Genomic DNA, 18,805 nt, shown 5'->3' with positions numbered 1-18,805 from the left:
AAACATTATTTACTTTTCATTTAAATTAATAGGTACACTTGACTAGATTACCTTTAATGCTTGAGTCATAAGGACTAAACGTATTGAACTATCAAATTGAGAGAGGTAGCTAACAGTAAGAAACTGCATAACACATTTGCAACGGCCATGGCTACCGCTGTAGACTCCAGTACCTCGAATGCAATTTTGAAGTGAAAGTGCTTTTTATTTTTGGATGAACCCATGCTTTTTTTTTACAGAATGCCCCCAGCGGCCCTTACGTGTGATTTAGGCCTTAGCAAATGAGAATTTTTTTTATTGTTACACTTACAAAGTGTCCAAGTTTCATTCACTAACATATACATCGAAGAATATTAAATTGTTCATAATTCAATTACAACCATCTATAAATTGATGCAAAGAAAAGAAAATATACCCTTGAAAAAATATCTTGACACAGCGACCATGGTAATGTACAGCCGAACATGCAAAAGAGATACTTACTGTGTAAGTGACTGTTTAACATATGTAACATATGTAACATATAGCAGTACTAAGAAAAGATGACAGTAATTAACCAATGTTAAACATTGAAAGTATTTTTACCTGCTCTGTTTTTTCAGTGTTTGGAGACATCATATTCTCAAATTAAAAGTAAACAGATGTTTTCCGAATTGTTAAAAATAGTATTACTTATTTGTGGGCCCACAAATTTTGTTGTGAAGTACAGATTTGGATTTTTGAATTTTACCGTTGGAATTGCTAATTTGGAATGGATTGTGACTTGATACATTCTAAACAATTCTTTACTGTAATGTTTGTGTTTGTGATGTATGATGTAAAATGATTATTTATTATGCTATTATTAAATGAATGTAATTGGTACATGTGGAAATTATTAAAAGAAATGAAATAAAGAATAATTAAAAAAAAATATTTTGTCTTTATGATCTTTTTGGTACGCAATATGCATGGAGATGGTGCATTCAATTGTTGTGAAACGTACAAGCAGATTGCAAATAAAGAACATTGCAGAAAGGTGAAAAGAAACTACTTTAATAATTTTGTGATTAATATGGCATGCAGAGATAGCAAATGAAGCATCATCACATCCTTCTTGTTTTTTATCAATAATGGTGATTGAGGTGTAGAAAGTACAATTTGCACGATAACCGAAAGAAAAACAAGAAGAATGGCCATTTGAGGGATTATAATAATGGGTACGCACAAGTTGTTGGCTACTAATGATTATGAAGTGGTGGATGCAACATACACTGAGAGGGCAACGACAATAGAATTAAACTAATTTGGACTGTGAGGAGAAAACACTGGACAAGTAAGACGTTAAGTCTAGAAATTCAATGGAGTACTTTCTTAGTAGTCATTAACATTCTGTACTAAGGGTATCTCGGTTATAGTCACAGCATGAACAATAACTGCAATTAAAACACTAGCCAGAGTAATTTAGATTACACAAGGGCTCCATACAAATAGGCAAGAATATTCATTAGATTACAAGTATAACAGACATAAGCCTACTACAAACCTGTCATTACAAATAACACATAAATGCATACATTTTTTAAAAAGAGGTGGCAAGAACAACATGTAAGATTTTTGGGTGGTGAAGAGTCAGTCACTTAATCTGTATCCTACCTACTAATGTGGAATATGTCACACAAAAGCAACCAGACACTGTCACTGTATGTTACACAAACATTTTGTAGGTTGTTGGAAAATGGATGTAAATGGGTAAAGCATATTAACCCATATATCCGGGTGTGTTCGGAACTATGAGTAAAGCATGGAAGAGCCTATGTCCTACATGAAACACAATAAAGAGCCAAAGTGCTTAAATAGGTAAGACGATCTTCTACAGAATGTGATTAATCGGATGAAGAGGTATACTAAAGTACAACTGCCACAAAATAAACAAATTGCAATGGCACGTGCGAAAGATCTATGACAATGCGGTGTTCCCAAATAAACAACGGTAGAATGTCATAAAAGCCAAGCACACTGGGGGATAACAATGTAGTACTGCAAGTAAATGTAAGTGCACAAACTATAAGTCGCAATGTTTGAGGAGCAGCAGAGGTTGGGCAGCAACACTATCAACGGACAATGCCAAAATATAAACAGCCTGTATGAGCTCCAATTTAAGTTTGAAAGTACAGAGAACTGCAGAGAACAAAAAAACAATCAACTCAACATAAACCACAAGCACCACGGGGAGCAGAAATCCTACCTGCTCCCCAACAACCCCAGCCGAGCCCTAGCCAAGGCACAACAAACAACTTGAACAGGCCTGTATAAGCTCCCTTTGGAGTTAGGAGGTACATAAAGCACCACGGGGAGCAGAAATCCTACCTGCTCCCCAACAACCCCAGCCGAGCCCTAGACAAGGCACAACAAACAACTTGAACAGGCCTGTATAAGCTCCCTTTGGAGTTAGGAGGTACATAAAGCACCACGGGGAGCAGAAATCCTACCTGCTCCCCAACAACCCCAGCCGAGCCCTAGCCAAGGCACAACAAACAACTTGAACAGGCCTGTATAAGCTCCCTTTTGGAGTTAGGGGGTACATAAAGCACCACGGGGAGCAGAAATCCTACCTGCTCCCCAACAACCCCAGCCGAGCCCTAGCCAAGGCACAACAAACAACTTGAACAGGCCTGTATAAGCTCCCTTTTGGAGTTAGGGGGTACATAAAGCACCACGGGGAGCAGAAATCCTACCTGCTCCCCAACAACCCCAGCCGAGCCCTAGCCAAGGCACAACAAACAACTTGAACAGGCCTGTATAAGCTCCCTTTGGAGTTAGGAGGTACATAAAGCACCACGGGGAGCAGAAATCCTACCTGCTCCCCAACAACCCCAGCCGAGCCCTAGACAAGGCACAACAAACAACTTGAACAGGCCTGTATAAGCTCCCTTTGGAGTTAGGAGGTACATAAAGCACCACGGGGAGCAGAAATCCTACCTGCTCCCCAACAACCCCAGCCGAGCCCTAGCCAAGGCACAACAAACAACTTGAACAGGCCTGTATAAGCTCCCTTTTGGAGTTAGGGGGTACATAAAGCACCACGGGGAGCAGAAATCCTACCTGCTCCCCAACAACCCCAGCCGAGCCCTAGCCAAGGCACAACAAACAACTTGAACAGGCCTGTATAAGCTCCCTTTGGAGTTAGGAGGTACATAAAGCACCACGGGGAGCAGAAATCCTACCTGCTCCCCAACAACCCCAGCCGAGCCCTAGACAAGGCACAACAAACAACTTGAACAGGCCTGTATAAGCTCCCTTTGGAGTTAGGAGGTACATAAAGCACCACGGGGAGCAGAAATCCTACCTGCTCCCCAACAACCCCAGCCGAGCCCTAGCCAAGGCACAACAAACAACTTGAACAGGCCTGTATAAGCTCCCTTTTGGAGTTAGGAGGTACATAAAGCACCACGGGGAGCAGAAATCCTACCTGCTCCCCAACAACCCCAGCCGAGCCCTAGCCAAGGCACAACAAACAACTTGAACAGGCCTGTATAAGCTCCCTTTTGGAGTTAGGGGGTACATAAAGCACCACGGGGAGCAGAAATCCTACCTGCTCCCCAACAACCCCAGCCGAGCCCTAGACAAGGCACAACAAACAACTTGAACAGGCCTGTATAAGCTCCCTTTGGAGTTAGGGGGTACATAAAGCACCACGGGGAGCAGAAATCCTACCTGCTCCCAAACAACCCCAGCCGAGCCCTAGCCAAGGCACAACAAACAACTTGAACAGGCCTGTATAAGCTCCCTTTTGGAGTTAGGGGGTACATAAAGCACCACGGGGAGCAGAAATCCTACCTGCTCCCCAACAACCCCAGCCGAGCCCTAGCCAAGGCACAACAAACAACTTGAACAGGCCTGTATAAGCTCCCTTTGGAGTTAGGGGGTACATAAAGCACCACGGGGAGCAGAAATCCTACCTGCTCCCAAACAACCCCAGCCGAGCCCTAGCCAAGGGACAACAAACAACTTGAACAGGCCTGTATAAGCTCCCTTTTGGAGTTAGGAGGTACATAAAGCACCACGGGGAGCAGAAATCCTACCTGCTCCCCAACAACCCCAGCCGAGCCCTAGCCAAGGCACAACAAACAACTTGAACAGGCCTGTATAAGCTCCCTTTTGGAGTTAGGGGGTACATAAAGCACCACGGGGAGCAGAAATCCTACCTGCTCCCCAACAACCCCAGCCGAGCCCTAGCCAAGGCACAACAAACAACTTGAACAGGCCTGTATAAGCTCCCTTTTGGAGTTAGGGGGTACATAAAGCACCACGGGGAGCAGAAATCCTACCTGCTCCCCAACAACCCCAGCCGAGCCCTAGCCAAGGCACAACAAACAACTTGAACAGGCCTGTATAAGCTCCCTTTGGAGTTAGGAGGTACATAAAGCACCACGGGGAGCAGAAATCCTACCTGTTCTGGTAGTTTGAATGTTTACCATTTTTCCTGTATTATCCTTGTACCTGTGACGGTAGCCTTTTGTAACTTGCACATGTCATTTTTCTCTTGTAACACACAGTTTGCTACCTCTCACATTTTGTTTGCTTTAGATACTTGCACCAGTGCCACCATTGCCACCATTGCCTACGTAAAGTTTGTTGTTGTGCTGGAGTGTCTGCGATTTATTGCAGAATTATACCTCTACTTGTACATTGTATGCTTTTGTAACCTGCACACATATCACTTTATTCTCCTGAAATGTAACGATTGGTACCTCAAGTCTTTTCGTTGCTCACTATTGTCAGTTTTGATCATGTAATTTAAGGTTTTTTATTTTTATTTGCTCATTTCCAATTGTTTCCTCTTGTATCATTGACGGTCCTCTTGTGAAGCACTCTGACACCTTCGGGTAAAGTCCGCGCTATATAAAAACTCATAAATAACTAAATACATAAATAAAAAATTTAAAAAAGTACAAGTTGCAACTATGCCGACACCCGGGATTGAACCAGGGTCCTCTAGCTCTGCAGTCGAACGCTCTACCAACTAAGCTATTAAAGCTTGCTTGAATCAAAGAGATGCGCGCCTGCCTTTTTGTCTCACTGCGCCATGAAGCCTCGTGCACCGAGCCAGCCACAGACTGCAGCTGAAAAAGGCGCAACACCACCAGTACGCCGCTTCTTATTATTGTATTTTAACTCCACCGTGGCCATCGAGGGAAGGCAAACATGGCCGGAGGGACCGCACTGTTATAAAACTCGAAGCTTCAAATAACCGGGAAAAAGTACCATGCCATCGGGGAGTAAAACCTAGTCAAAGGGGCCGCTCTGTCAATGTAGGCAAAACTCTGCGGAGTACACCGCGCGGGGGCCGCCCGCCCTAAATAACCAAAAAAAGCAAATGGCGTAGCAAAAAATTTCGCAAATTCTTCTAGTACACTGAAGCGCGAGAACCGCTCCTCCCCCATGGCGTAGAGGGTACAAAGCGCCATGGAGGAGCGACGGCGAATACCTCGGTGTTGAGATTTGCTACACTGAAGCACGCGAACCGCTCCTCCCCCATGACGTAGGGGGTACAAAGCGCCATGGGGGAGCGACGGCGAATAGCTCGGTGCTGAGATTTTCTGCACCCCGTGACGTAGGGGGGACATAGCCACATGGGGGTACAATGCTTCTCAGAACACCGGCACTACAGGGGCACGGCTCCCGCCCGAGAGCAGTGGCGAGGAGGCTGGCGCGCAGCCAGGAGTCGGGAGGGAGACGGAGCCGGCTCAGACAAAGAGCAGCGCGGCACAATCCCCCCGACAGATCCCACAACACCGCGTGGTGCTTTTTCCAAACCAGACTCTTGGCCAAGATCTCCCTGCCGGCACCCAATCTGGATACAAGGTTGAAGTTACACCAGGCAGGGTCAGAGGGGGGCCCCTTGGTGCAGGGGGAAGGAAGAAGAAAATTATGAGCTAATAGAATTTTAATAAACGGCCGAAGATGTTTTGAATAATAATAATAAATAAATGTGCTCATAATTTTAATGTCTGAATTTTAATGTTTAAGAATCATATGTCATGTTTATGAGATGCTATTAAACATGGCCTTTTTTACACCCACCACTTCTCTTAAGGTGTTGATTCTATGGTGGGTGTGCGGGCGTGGGGCATGCTGGGGGATCCGGGTCCTAATAAAGGGGTTATTTTTCTTAAACTGTAGCCGTCTAAACAGCGCAGAACCAAGGCGCTTTCACATGTACCCCGCAACAAACATGATCTTTCCGACCCGACCAGGTCGACGCCGCGCCTGACCTGGTGGGACAAATAACGCAATAAAAGTGCATAGAAATCACACCGCGCAGTGTAAACGGTTGCCATCTTTCTCAGAGAAACAATACAGGTCATTTGTTCACGTTTTTACATTCTGCAAAGGTCCGGGCATTATTCTTAAGTAGAATTTTACATTAAATGACATAGTTTTTAATATATGTTTAAACACGGCCTTTCTGTCTTTGTTTACTTAAATTAGGAGGACCCGGCCTAGAAGTTCGGGCTGGACTGTGCCCATGGGGAGCACGGTCAAGACCGACCGATTTGAATATCGCAGGGCCCAAACTAGGGTGGCTTGGTGAGGAAAAAAAGCGATGGCTTTATCTCAGATCTGTGACTGGAGGTGAATATTTGATTTGCTCAGCACCCCCTCCACCATCTGTTCTTTTTACTTTAATTATCCGCCAGTGGGTGCAGGGCAGCTGTAGAAAAACCATTTCAAAGCGTTCTCTTCTTGCATGTTTAAAGCGTGCACTGGTAAGGGCAAGCATCAGCTTTAGTGGATGTGTCTCATAAGGGCATAAAACCCACCAGGTGGCAACCCTAGCAGTTGGTACAAAGTGGGCCTATGTTTCTTCCAGATCAAGCTTTGGCTGGTGGTGGTCAAGGCACAGCGCCCCCCCCCCCTCCCTCCCAAATGTGGCTAATCACGCAGGGAGCTATTCTGTAAACAAAACCGTGTTGGCAAACAAGACGTGGGCGGCCTCCTGCCCCGAGGCACAGCGCTGCGCCTGCTGTATACAGGAAACAGGCGGCCGTGGAGGCTGCGCAGGCGAGCGAGGGAACCACTGGGTGCCGCGCCGATGTCTAAGGTCACCCGGTGGAAGGAAGAGGAGCCGAGCGCAGGCTGCTCGCGCCGATGACACTCACCGAAGGCTTCCCTCCAGCCACTCACGCTCAATAAAACGTCACCATTTTATAGCACTACCACAGATAAGTAACACTTCTATATCTACAGAGGTACACCTCTCCACGTACACAGAGCACTGCTTGATCAGAATGAACCACGCGCACCTTGAGGGAAAAAAAAAAAAAAGCACATAGCGCTGCGCAACAGAAACGAGCCTCCGGCAGCATGCGCTATGCGCGCGCCCAGTGTGTATCTATATGAAACTAGCAGGTTACCCCTCCTCCCACCCAATAACTCCGGTGCCTTCAAGTGTCATGACCCCTGAGTACAGACATCCCCGTGACCTTCAGTCGTTTGCTCAGGGAATGGCTGGGAGCGCGGCTGCTACTGTCAACACACGTCTACCCCCCCCCCCCCCTCCCCCCAGCATCTTCCCCACGGACTTTGTTGTACAGAGCCCCTCTCCCCCCATCCAAAAGAAAAAATAACCAAGTATTTAATGCGGCGGGGCTGTGCCTTGGGGAAAGTTTCACTCTCCATCTAGCTTCAAAGGGCCCCTTCCAGCGTCCCTCCCACCCATCACCAGATGCGTCTTTGATCTGCCTCTGAGGCGCAGCGGCGCAGGCACGAACAAGGGATGGGTGGGCGGGCGCCCCTCAGTGGCCTAGACATGACCAGCGTTCACCCACCCCAGACCACAGCGGAGCCTGCGACGCCCCCGCCCCCACTGGGCCCAGAGCCAGGGCTGGCTGGCTGTCGTGTATTGCCGGGCTCAGGGCTTCAGAGCAGAGGCGGCTCCGAGAGGTGTCCGAGGGCGGTGTGGGTGTGTGTCTGGAGGGGTGGGGGTGGACCCTTTGGGATCGGAACGCGCACCAACATTGGAGGACAGACCAGCGCGAGACCTGTAGCGGCGAGGTCGTGACACTGCAGATGAGTTTTAAATCATGCTACAGCGTTTCTAGGCACTTAATAACAGACGTCAATATTGAAGTTAAGACTTCTTTACCAAACCCTCGCGCCAACAACTTCCCCAACCTGAACAAAGTCCGATAAATGCCCCAGAGCGCTCTCCTCAAGCCCATGAAAGGATGCGCAGCGAGCTATCCGCAACACAGCCTGATCCGGCTGGCACCCAAGCGGACCTGGCGTCACCCTGCCAGAGGATGAGGGGTGCCGGCCCTTCCACCCACAGTCCAAGGTCGAAATTTCAAAGGCAGACATCAACCGGTGCCACACGTACACCGGGCACAGGCACCCCTCCGGTACGCGCTTCACAATCTCATAACTACAGTGACTTCCGCTCGTCGTCTGTTTATCAGAGCGACCCCCACATCGTTGCACACCGTCTCATTGCTGCAAGCCCCTCCCCCTGTTAATACCCCATGGTCTCAATTATACATCGACTCCAACAACCCAGAGTTTGACTTCCGGACACCCGAATGACGTCACCAACGGCAACTGGAATTAGGGTGGGATGGGAGCCCCCTCTTTTATCAAACAGAAGCCCGAATGTACACACCCGCCGGCGTAGGCGCTAGGCTAGTGCCTGAAGCAGACTCCCCCTCCATACACACTAACACGCCAGCTAAGTTATCGGTGTACGCGCCCTCTCGCGTATATTCCTGCCAGTCTTGTACCCTTCAGGCCAAGCGACGCCATCGTCACTTAGGACAGATGTGAACTACCATTTGTGCAGCGGGTGCAGTGGCACCGGGGCCCACGGCATTATTGTCCACTTTTCGTCTGCAAAAGTAAAATTAATAAAAGCTGCGCAATAGACCATTGATTGCAGAGCGCCTCAGCTGTGACTATGACCGACACAGATACGTGTTAATTTACTCAGATATTAATATACTTCATAGCAGATGAAGTAAACTTACAGACTTAAGCAAACATCGAAGTACACTTTGCTCAAAGATAAAACACACACACACCGCAATAAAGAAGTGAATGACCCCACACACCGAGATATATAGCGCTTTACACCGAAAACCGGGTGGGGACTGACATCAGCACATAAAATATTCGACATAAAATGTAAACTTCTCCTCAGAGAGGACCAACACCTACAAATGTACAGACAGAGACTAAACACACCCGCAGAGATATGCGTACACCCACCCCCCCAGTGTAAACATATAGCGCACACAGCAGAGAAAGCACCTCACAAACATGGGGATACCTCATACGCACAGAACAACACGCCTCGGAGACAGACTACCCGCTCCCACCCGAGGCAGACAGGCAGGGCGTGCTACGCTGCGTTTAAAAAATCTAATTCTAACCACAAGAAGCCGCGGTGAGGGTCCCGGCACACGCAGGAGCCCGTACATCGCAGGCAGCGGCACTGACCTGCGGTGTCCCCGCTCCGGCCTCGATCCTCGGTTCCCTCCTCCTCGGCGGGCCGGCTCCTCCCGCCTCACTGCCCGGCAGGTGTGTCCACGCCCGGCCGCTCACAGGGGGGAGGGCAGCTGCGCCATGTCCGGCCGCCTCGGCGGCTCCACGGAGCTAGGATCCCTGGGGGGGTGGATGTCCACAGACGGGGTGTCCAGTATGTAAGCCCGGGAGAGTCGTTCCCGGTGTCTGCTGCTCCCGGCACTCAAGGGGGAGCTCCCTCTCCCGTGGTCTGCTCTCGAGCTCCTCGTTGGGGTCTCTGGGCGTCGGGTCCTGGGGCTCCAACTGGGGGTGCTCTGCTCCTCGTCGGGGGGCGCTCGGTCCTGGGGGTGCTCGGGTGGGTCCTCTGGCTGCAGACTCGTCCTCTCCGTGCCGCTCTCTGCCCGGCTCTGCGCTCTTGGCTCCCCGGCTCCCCGGCTCCCCTCCTCCCTCGCCCGGCTCCGCCCCTCGGTGTCTGTGGGAAGAAGCGGCGCCTCCGACTCGCAGGTTTGAGGGCGGGGGCTGGGGGAGGGCGGTGTGAATGGGAGGCCGCCGGGCCCTGTGCTGAGGATCGCGCGGCTGCGGCGCTTGTCCCCCCCCCCCCCCCCCCCCCCCCCCCCCGCCTCAGGCCACCCAGCGCCTGCACTCGAGGGCTCTTGACGCAGCCGCCGCGCGCCCACACTCGAGCGAGGATGCGTGAAGGGAACGTGATCCATTTGTCTTGCTGGTGGGACAGAAAAATTCAGCAATTATCGGGGTTCTCTGCGCCTCTGAGGGCTCTGGGCCCTGGTGCTACGGCACCTGCCGCACCAATTTTAGCTACACCCTGCTCAAGCATTCTTCTCTCACACTCAAGGACTACTAAGGCACCCACTGCAATATTTATGCGTTTTCATACAGCGCAAACTTTACCCAAATATGTCCGATCTCTTTACAATAAAACCAGTTACATTACATAAGGACTTCAGAGTACATGAATTACATAAGAGATATGAAACAGATATACTCTAAACTCATAAGTATGATAGTAAGTACATAGGTCTACTACAGATACTAGTGGTTAGCATTGCATATATGCATGTTGCAAATTCACTCAAGATAACATTTTAGGGAAACGTTGAAGCGATTATGGTTGGACAAATATATATTAGATATTTGCACAGCATGATCTTGATGCCATTGCTGGGGTTCTTGCTTTCAGCCCGGCCTTCAGGGAAGTTGCACTCATGGGCGGTGATCTTAGGCCTGGAGGGATCCCCGAGCTGATGATGGCTGTCGGGGTAGAAAGCCGGTGGTGGTGGGTGAAGGCGGCTGCAGTAGTCTGCAGGTATGTGGCTGCTCTCTGTTTACTCAGACTCTGGGCTCACACCCCTCTCCGTAGTAACACCCTGTTAACGCACACTCCAGTATCTGCAGGAGTGATGCTACTCTGGGGTAGTAAAAAGCACACCCTCACTCACTCTTGACATAGTGTGAGCCTCTCTGCTCGCTCCTCACACTTCTGGGTCACCAGACTGCAGTAGGAGGGAGGGATACCTTTACACATCAAGCTAAAATTACAGTTGTCCCGCCCCCGGAAGTGCGTCATCATTGACTAGGACTTCTGGTTCCCTGGGGGTCGCTCCCTAGAACTGACGTCACTGTAGGTGTGGTGTGACATGACTGTGTGGGGTCAAGTGTGTGTGTGATACCACCCTGGTCACGTGTGTGGGCCATGGCCCCTGTGTCTAGGGGTTTGGGATGTAGAGGATTGATGGCGTCAGTGGTAGCCACACCGGGGCCGGAGTCCCTCAATACGGTCTGCAAGGCACCAACTCTGCCTCTTGTGCCTGGTTAAAAAAGCTACATTTGACCAGTCCTTTTGGGTTACGCAGTCATGGGGGCTGGGGAGGTGGTTGTGTATTTCCGCTGTTCATCACTGTGAGGAGATAGACATTGGTTCTTGTAACCTGTATGAACATGTCCCAGGCTTGCCTTGTTACACTCAAATACTGCGCACACCTCTAGTTTTTGCATATCCCAAACCCCTAGACACAGGACCATGGCCCAGCCACGTGACTAACATATGACCAGGGTGATGTCACAACACACTTGATCCCACATGGTCACATGACACCACACCTACACTGATGTCAGTTCCGGGGAGGGACCCCAGGGGACTGAAGGTCCCGGTCAATGATGATGTTAATTCTGGCGTCGGGACAACTGTCACTTTTGCTTGATGTGTAAAGGTATCCCTCCCTTCTATTGACCCTCCTGCTGGAGAGTAACAAGGGTGTAATGCTTGCTGTGGGAAACAAGGTAACAGTTACGCATCCCTGCTAGCTGCAATCACAGACATGCATGGTGCGTGGTGGTTAAAGGCTTGCACCGTGGTGGCCAGTATGATGAAAGACTTAGGTAGACCTCACTCCCAGAATCACAGAACAAAAGGTCTAGCATACTTCTCATTGAGGCCAACACCAATAAGGAAGAAATCTAATACCAAGGCGAGGCTAGACGAGCGCGCCTTTAGGGCCCCGGCCCACGCAACGCCATTGGTCAGTGTAGGTGGCCGGCTGCCCTATGGGAGGCCGGCCAGACAAAGTGCTTCCGGGGCGGGGGTGACGCACGTCCGGTGGGGGCGGGGGTCAGAGGCCTTGACCTATTTAGGTCAGTAACGCAGGGACCTCGGCCTCTTCCTTCGCCTGCACCGGACCTGCTCTCTCCCTGCTGGATCCCATACCCCTCGCTTTAGCTTAAAAATTTATCTCCCACCCACCCGTCCCCTAATGCAGTAGTTTGAGGGGGTGAGTTGCGGAAAAGAGACATTGGACCATTGATATAGACTTACAAAATGGACAGGAGTCCGCCTTGCACACTCCCTAGGCCAGCACTGAGGGGAGAGAAGGTAAGCTCTCCACAGGGGGATGGAGGCCATCGGTTGGGGAGGCTAGGGTGACAGGTACCAGCCTCCTGGGATCCTGGGCAGCCTGGTGGACGAGAGGTGGGGCCCTGGAAATGGCGGACTAGGACCCCAGGGCTGGGGCCCATCACTCAGGGGCGCAGGTGGGTTGCACCTTGCGTAGGCATCTCAGCCTGGGAGATGCGAACCAGAGGGCCCCTTGGTGCTGGGGGAAAGAAGAATATTTTAAGAGCAAATGCAGTTTTTAATAATGAACAATGCAATTTCGATAATATGCTTCAATAATATGTGTTAATGTTTTTGATAATGTGTTTTGGTTAATCATGTACTGTCATGTTTATGAGTGTCGTCATTAAACATGGCCTTTTTTACACCCACCTTATCTCAAAGTTTTGACTAATTGGTGGGTAGGGCGGGCGTGGAGCATGCTGGGGGATCCGGGCCCTATACAACACCTGGAGAATTACTCTTCAGGATGAGTCCTTTACATGCCCTACATTGTTCTAAATGCATGGAATGGCTTATTTCACATCAGAGCCTCCTCCTGTCTTGAAATCCTCAAGAAGCTGAAGACCTGGCTTTTTGATGACCCCTTCTCCCACCCTTGACAAGACTAGGTCGCCACACCTGCTCTGCATCAAGATACCCTCGTGGATCATGGTGTGCTCTGCAAATACACACATCTGTATGTTGCATGTTACAAAAGGAGAGCTGGTATATGGTTGGTCTCTAAGATGATAAGACCGCCAGGTGAACAAAATGCAATAGAAGGTACTTTTTGGGAGACAATGTGGGGGTGGGGAAAGCATACAAACGGGCAACACAGCTGAACCAGGAAGATCCAAGCTGCCATTCGTACAACATCTTAGCGGGCATACAGTGCTATACCTTACACCAACATGACACAACTCTGGCCCAATAGAAAGGTTCTTGTATGACGTCAAGAAAATACAAAACCACTCTTCCGTTCAAGCCCTCCATGGTTTAATAGATTATAGCAAAGACAACAACTGCACACTTCAGCACAGACTTGTGCGCTGGCCTCATGCAATGGATTGGTTCTCTGAAACCGGCTCCACCTCCAGAATCACAGAGGGGACATTACCTTTTAGCAGGATGCTGTCCATCGGGATTGCTACAGAAATGCCAGCTCCCAGCCCAGTGGAAGCACTACACCTGCTATGGTTCTTGATCAGCCCTCCAGAAGTAGATTTAGTCTAGTGCTTGCTTAAGGTTGGACTACCCCCTCCTACTTAGAGACCCTCCAACCACTACAACCAGGCAAGTACACCAAGTTCCACCCGAAGGTCACACTGACAAGCTGAACTTTGTCTACAGACTGATAATATGCAAAGTTCGTAAAACGAAGTGCATTGTGGGTTCTCTGCCTAGAGGCCTTCACAGCGTCATAACTGGTCTAATTTTTTGAACAGCTGTAGCAGTAAACGACTATGTTTGTCATAGTCTCGCACAGACCAACAACAGGGTCGGGTAGGGGGTAGGGGTCTGGCGCCAAAGGAGGTACCAAGCCAGCATTGGGCATTGGTGATGCAACTGACTACAGCAGCGTGCACTTACTTTCGTCCAGAACGGGGACAGAATAGAGCACCTTATAAATATACCAGGAAATAGTTGAAACGATTGATAACTCCTGAGCATCTTAAAAATATACCAGGAAAGAGCAGAAACGACCGATAACTCCTCTGGAAGCTGCAGGCTGTCAGACCCACAGACTTATGTAAGAGTGACGCTACTCTCTTCGCTTCTCCCGTAGGTGGTGGTAGACTGCGTCCTCTCGCCTCCCCCCACCCCGCCCGTGATATTTGAAGACTGCCCTCCGCCCTCACACACTCCGGCGGTGCCAGGCTGCTCCCCTCCTCCGCCGCGCACGCCCCCGTGTTGGTGGCACACAGATCCAGCCTCTCACTCTCCGGGGCTGTGATCGGCCATTGATCCTTCGTGGTGGCTGGCAGCGGCTCGCACCCTTGTGGTGGAGACACACTGCTCCTCTCTTCCACTCTTGCGGCGGTGCCAGTCTCCCCCTCTCGCCTCTGATCTGTGGCAGACGTCTCCCGGGCTCCTCTCGCGCACTCGCAGGCTGCCCCATCTCTCTTTTCACATACACTTTATGGTAGGGGCACATTTCTCTCTTTTCACAAACACAGGTGCCGCGAAAGGAGGTTGCCGCTATTACCACACTGCTGTGGTGTGGTGACGGTAGGAAGAACGACCACCACCACCTTCTCCGCCTAAGGGCTACCAAACCCCGGGCAAGGACGGGGCCGGCCTATCCCACCTGCCTCCCATGCCCGCCCGCCCGCCGCCTTCCCGTCCTGGCGCTTGAGCAGCCGCACGGCTGACCCTCTGCTGCGAGGCCTGTGTGTGCTTTTTCGCCTCGCAGCGCCGAGTTGTCGGAGGTTGACGAGCCGCACACACCCCCGGCGCGGCGGGTCACCCCTTCCCTCTCCACAGGCCGCACTTGTGCAAGTTCCACCCGTCCGCGGTTCCGACAGAGCTCACTGTATACAGGATAAACACAAGCACTGTTGTGTGAGGTGAAAACACATAGCCCCGACGAGCACACGCCGAACAGATCTGAGACGAGTGGGGGCGATGGCTGCGTGTTTGTACATATCTGCACGTATTCGTTGTGTGATGATTCCAGTATGTGTGTGGCCCTGTGCGTGACGGCTTTTTTCATCACTATGTTTTAAATGGATGCCAGCATGCCATTGTGTGATTGTAATATATATTTTGTGATGGCTTTGTGGGTAGGTGGAGTGATGGTTGTGTCTGCATGCGAAGCTATGTTTTTTGTTTTGTTACAGTTTATTGTAGCGCTCTAGTGCTCCGAGGGTCTCTCCTGAGCCCCGGAAGCACCAGCACACAATGTAACACTTTCTGGCCAGGCGTGGCCAGAAAGAGATAAATAAACGGGCTGGAAGTGGCACGGCACTTCCTGCCCAGACCAGCAATCTGAGTACGTGTCTCGTCTGTGTGTGTGCGTGCTGCACCCACGTGTAGTGACCCCCAAGGCCTTGGAGGTCTACAGTCCCCACACTGGCGACGAAGGAGTGGATCCACCCACACCCACGAGCGGACCAGCTGCGGGAGCGCCGGAGACGCCGAGCCCCGAATCAGCCGAGACCCGCCGACCCAGCACCAGAGACCATCACGAGAGTCCCAGGGACAAGAACAAAGTGAAGAAATCGCCTACCGGTAAGCAGCATATGCGAGAAGCTGCGTGAGGGACCGGTACCGGCGACGCGCTGGAGCGAAGAAGCAGGAAGCGCCGGAGAAAGGCCCAGCCGGCCGTCCAAGAAGTGCGCGCATGCGCAGACGAGTGAGGCCGACGCAGGCTTCAGGCTTTCACCGCGTGTGTGAACAACGCCTCACGCTGAGGGGGAGAACAGAAATATATAATAAAGCGCGCGCCCAGCGCTCTGAACAGACACCCAGCAACACGAGCGACCAAGGAAAAAAAAAAAACAAGCACAGGACAATACAATTAAACAAGCACAGGACAATACAATTAAACAAGCACAGGACAATACAATTAAACGCAAAGCAAGTGAAACCAGCGCCTGCGTAGTGGAGAGAGCACTGCCCACGCAAGCATGTCTCAAAGCCAAGGAGGGGCCACCGGAGGGGCACCACAGGTAGCAGCGCCCCCTGCAGCTCAGGCTCCAACACCCTCCACACATGCACAGTTACAGGCACTACCGCCTTTCAGCGAGCTGATTGACCCGGGGACAGCAGCACCCCGATGGGCAGTGTGGCTGGGGCAACTCAACAATTATTTCACAGCCACCCGAGAGAAAGACAATGAAGTGAAGCGCTCTCTACTTCTCCACTTCGGAGGCACAGAACTTTACAAGTTATTTAGACACCTCCCCAACACAGGTGCCGCCAATGACTTCGATGCTGCGGTCAACGCGCTCAACGCCCATTTCGACCCACAACTAAACCCCCATTACGAGAGGTTCAAGTTCCGACAAGCCAAACAACGGGAAGGGGAAACAATGGACGCGTTTCATGCGCGACTAAGAGACCTGATAAGCACGTGCACCGAGGACGACGAAAAGAAGGAAGTCACGGCGCAACTCATCCAGGGTTGCCGCAACAATCATTTGCGGACATTGATCCTGAGGCAGCCGCGAATCTCACTCGACGAAATTTTGATCCTTGCACGGTCCCACGAGCTGTCTGACGCCCGCGCCACCGCGATGGAGGCGGCCCTTAATCCACACCACGAAACAGGAACAGTGATCAAGACAGAACGGGTGGATGCAGTGCGTGTGTCGAGCCGAGGAAGCAGAGGTCGAGGGCCGACGCGAACACGACGTCAAACACCGTGCGGCTACTGTGGCAGGGAGGAACACACCCAAGATGGCTGCCCAGCACGAGGGAAGACATGCTCCAAATGCGGCATCCCCAACCACTTCGCCAGCGTATGCAGAGGGGGGTCTCGAGGACGGAACGCTTCAGGACGGCGATCAGCCGCTGGAGCAGTCAAACAGCTATCGCTAGATGACTCCACAACGTCACGCTCCACTAGGTCGCACAGGTCGCAGCAACCACAGTACGATGATTCGTCCACAGACGACGATGACGAATGCTATTTCGTATCCTTTGTCAGTGAGCTGAAGAAGAGCCGACGGCCGCAACCCAAGTGCCAGATACAAATCCACGGTTCACCAGCGATTGGAGTCATCGACACCGGAGCCACGGTAAATGTAATGGGCATTCAGCATTACAAAGCACTCAATCCGAAACCCACACTTGTTCCGTCTAAAGCCAAGATCTTCACCTATGGCAGTCAGGACCCCCTCCCACTGCGGGGCAAAATGATTGTGCAAGTCCGAGCAGAGGACCAGGAAGTCACGACCACGTTCCATGTGATCGACAAAGAGGCGGACCTGTTGGTAGGGAGCAACACGGCGGAAGACCTAGGCCTCATTGCCTTCGCGAACGCAGTGCGGGCACTGCAAGTTGAAGACATCCTACTCATGTTCCCCAAGCTGTTCACAGGCCTTGGAACCATCAAGCACCCACCTATCAAGCTACACATAGACCCTACAGTGCAACCAATTGCACTCCGACACCGAAGAGTGCCATTCCACCTGCGTGCTGCAGTCGAGCAAGAACTGAACCTGCTAGAATCACAGGGAGTGATCGAAAAGGTGTCCGGACCGACACCATGGGTGTCCCCCATGGTCATAGCTGAGAAACCGAAACAACCGGGGAAAATCCGAATTTGCATCGACATGAGAATCCCAAACAAAGCCATCCGCCGTGAGCGACACCTCACACCTACAGTCGATGACATCCTGACGGACCTAAACGGCGCCCAATGGTTTTCTAAACTAGACCTCAATGCAGGATATCACCAGCTGAGACTGGCTGAAGAAAGCCGATACATCACAACTTTCTCGACACACCTGGGATTGAGGCGCTACAAGAGGTTAAACTTTGGGATCTCATCGGCAGCTGAGATTTTCCAGAACACGATCAAAGAAATCCTCTCTGGGCTCCAAGGAGTGCTGAACGTCAGCGACGATATCTTAATCCATGCCAAAACGAGCGAAGAACACCACAACAGGCTAAAAGCAACGCTACACAGGCTTGCACAGTATGGCGTAACCCTTCACAAGGACAAATGTAAATTTTTCAAGAAGTCCATCGAATTCTTTGGCTATGTGTTCGGGTCAGAAGGAGTTGCTGTCGACCCTCGCAAATCGGTAGCGATCAAGAATGCCCCTGCACCGACCACAGCATCAGAAGTGCGTAGCTTCCTGGGGATGGCACAATACTGTGCAAGGTTTATCCCCAACCTGGCCTCGATTGCAGAACCGTTAAGGAACCTAACGAAGAAGGAAAACGCATGGCGATGGACAGAGACTGAAGCCAATGCGTTCGACAAAATAAAAACAGCGCTGCTAGACAGCACCACGATGGCCTACTTTGACACCTCCAAACCCACCGAAATAGTAGTAGACGCCAGCCCGGTTGGTCTAGGAGCTGTGATATCGCAGGAAACCGAGCCCGGCACATGGTCGCCACTAGCATTCGCAAGCAAAGCACTATCCCCGGTCGAGTCAAGATACTCGCAAGTTGAGAGAGAGGCCCTAGCAGTGAAGTGGGCATGCGCTCATTTCCACTTATACATCTCTGGACACCCGTTCCGCATGATAACTGACCACCAGCCGCTGATACCTTTGTTCAAGGGCACCGCTCCTCATCCACCCCCGAGGATAGAACGCTGGGCCATACAAGTGCAGCAGTACCAAATGGACCTAGCCTACCGCCCTGGGGCCAAGAACCCCGCAGACTTTCTATCCAGGCATCCAGGCCCAAAGGAATGCCAACAAACAGATCTTGAGAACCCCACTGAAGAATTCG

At 51.1% G+C, this 18,805-nt stretch overlaps 2 protein-coding genes across 20 annotated transcripts in view; one reads left to right on the top strand and one right to left on the bottom strand.

The window, feature by feature from the left end:
* LOC144773327 (uncharacterized) overlaps positions 1-18,805 on the top strand; it is a 756,158-nt gene that overhangs the window by 72,719 nt on the left and 664,634 nt on the right. The gene's annotated exons all lie outside the window — the stretch shown is intronic.
* The window catches only part of BCOR (BCL6 corepressor), a 215,033-nt gene that overhangs the window by 82,633 nt on the left and 113,595 nt on the right, over positions 1-18,805 (bottom strand). For 8 of the 9 annotated variants that reach the window (XM_078658273.1, XM_078658277.1, XM_078658278.1 and 5 more), the window contains exon 1: positions 9,478-9,917. The exons of the other annotated variant lie outside the window; for it this stretch is intronic. The gene's annotated coding sequence lies outside the window, so the exon portion shown is untranslated. Of the gene's footprint in view, positions 1-9,477; positions 9,918-18,805 lie in introns of those variants that run through there. 9 annotated transcript variants of the gene reach the window in all.

The sequence above is a fragment of the Lissotriton helveticus genome, chromosome 8 (genome assembly GCF_964261635.1).
Source record: "Lissotriton helveticus chromosome 8, aLisHel1.1, whole genome shotgun sequence".
Lineage (NCBI taxonomy): Eukaryota > Metazoa > Chordata > Amphibia > Caudata > Salamandridae > Lissotriton > Lissotriton helveticus.
The sequence above is the reverse complement of the archived record's forward strand: the minus strand, read 5'-3'. Positions and strand labels throughout refer to the sequence as shown.